The 2307-nt window shown below is 37.5% G+C and overlaps 1 protein-coding gene across 4 annotated transcripts in view; it reads left to right on the forward strand.

Annotated features, from left to right (window-relative positions):
• FXR1 (fragile X mental retardation, autosomal homolog 1) overlaps window positions 1-2307 on the forward strand; it is a 67889-nt gene that overhangs the window by 28776 nt on the left and 36806 nt on the right. The gene's annotated exons all lie outside the window — the stretch shown is intronic.

A 2307-nucleotide genomic window follows, 5' to 3' on the forward strand; every position in this document is an offset into this window, starting at 1 on the left:
ACCCATGGCCTTGGTGTTATCAGCACCACACTCTCCCAAGTGAGCCACGGGCCGGCCCTTATCTAAATGTTTTTACAAACACTCATAGTACGTATTCTGTGCTAGACACTGTTCTAAGCCCTTTGCAAGTGATACAGTTATCTGCCAATTTCATGCTTTATTTTTAATGATAAATTTTCTTTGAGCTCCAATGAATCCTAGATATGTAGGAAGCCAAAGATTGCAGTGTTTTGACTCCTGATAACCTGGATTTATTTCCATTTTATTCTGCTTGGATTTTAATTATTTGCTGTCAGTTCACAATGCACTCAGTTTTGCTTTCGCTAAAGCAAAGTGTGTTATAATAACTTAATTATGTCGGGGTGTGTGAGCCCAGTCTCTAATGTTAGAGCTTCTACTTTACTCACTTTTTTTATAATTGACTTTCCACGGTATTAAGAACTTTTTTGTAAGGAGACCTGTAACTGTAGCTTAGATGAGTGCATTAGTGTTCTTGAGGGGAAAATGTCACTGTTGGCATGGTGAGACATGAGGAAACAAAGTGATAAAGGACTGCTGCCAATCAAAGAGTGTGAAGTAGAGTACTTGGTGAGTGCTGTGGACTGTGGCAGTGATACTGCTGATTANAAGAGTGTGAAGTAGAGTACTTGGTGAGTGCTGTGGACTGTGGCAGTGATACTGCTGATTATAATACCATGTTCATTTGGACTTGAGATGTCAGTGAAAATGTTTTTCTCAATATCGTATCCTTTTCTAATTAACATCATTCTGTGGGGGTGGATAAAGGAGCTTGTTCGTTTTTCAAAATTTGATTTTGCAGAACTTTTTTTCTTCTGGAATTTGGGTCAAGTAAGAGTCAGGTCAAGCGAGGAATGGTTTAGGTTTGGAAGTGGAAGTATTCTAGAATTAGTAATGTGTGATGGTTAATTTTGAGAGTAGGTTTTATATGTTTTTGTTGTTGCTCAGACACTTATTGGTAGTGTAAAGTCTCAGATTAAAGGAAAAACTACTTGATGGGGTGGTGAGAGGGGTGTTATATATATTTCACTTTCCCTAGTTGGAGTCCGGGAAGGTCCTGCCCTGTTCCTTCACTGTCTCTGTGTCCTGCCTCCCCAATTATGAATAAAACATTGATGTTAGAGATAGAATGACTTAGAAATTGATGGCATTAGAGTGTTTTATTTCACTTTGTGTTTTATGATTCAGCCCTCTACAGTTTTTTGCTGTACAATTTTGTGAATCTGAAATTAAGATTTTTTTTCACTTTTGAAAATTTTCAAATTTCATGTAGGGAAAAAGTTGTTTAAGCTTAATCTTGCCACCCTTGGGTTTTTTGGGTTTTTTTGGTCATCATTTGTTAAGAATCTGTCCATGTGACCTGAATATGAAATTAGTAATTAACTGTCCTTGACCTACAAGAATGGAAATTTCATAAGGTTCAACTCTTTTAAAAAAAATGCCAGAAGAGTTATAAGGTTTTCTGAGTTTTTTTTTCTTGGGTTTAGCATATTTGAAATTAAAAAATAGAAAAGTTTTTAAATTCTAAGGTTTTCTGGTATAGTGTCAATATTCACAAGAACAAACTTGTCAATTCTTATTTCAATATTGACACTAGACCAGAAAACCTTACAATTTATTTATTTTATTTTCTGCCATAAAATTTTTGAACATTTTATTTGGAAATAATTTCAAATTTACAAAGTTGCGAAAATAAAGAGTACAAAGAATGCCCATATACCCTTTATCCAGATTCATCTACTGTTAATATTTAACCCCATTTGCTTTACCATTTGTGTGCTCACTCACTCGCTCTCTATCCCCACGCCCCTCCGCATTTGAGAGTAAATTATAAACATCACGGTTCTTTACCTCTAAATACATCATCGGTGTGTATTTGTTAAGAACAGAAAACCTTACAATTTAAACCTCAAAATTATACACTAGTTGGAGATATCAGACTTACTGCACAACATGTGTGTAATGTGTGTGTTATTTTTTTTTTATTTTTTTTTCTTTTTGTCTTTTTCCGTGTCCGGCAATGGATCGCAACCCTCAGTGTTACCCCCATACCGGACCGGGGACCGGCAACGGGATTGCAACCCTCGGTGTTGCTCCCGCACCTCGCTCAGCCAGTGAGCGGGAACCGGTCTGTATGTGGGATCTGAACCCTCGGGCGGGAGCGCCGCTGTGCTTCCCAAGCGGCGCACTATCCAGTGCGCCACCGGGCCGGCCCCTGTGTGTGTTAGTTTTTTAAATTTTTAAAATTTTTAATTTTTTTAAGGATGACTGGTAAGGGGATCTTAACCC

This window comes from Galeopterus variegatus, unplaced genomic scaffold (genome assembly GCF_000696425.1).
Source record: "Galeopterus variegatus unplaced genomic scaffold, G_variegatus-3.0.2 Scaffold4797, whole genome shotgun sequence".
Lineage (NCBI taxonomy): Eukaryota > Metazoa > Chordata > Mammalia > Dermoptera > Cynocephalidae > Galeopterus > Galeopterus variegatus.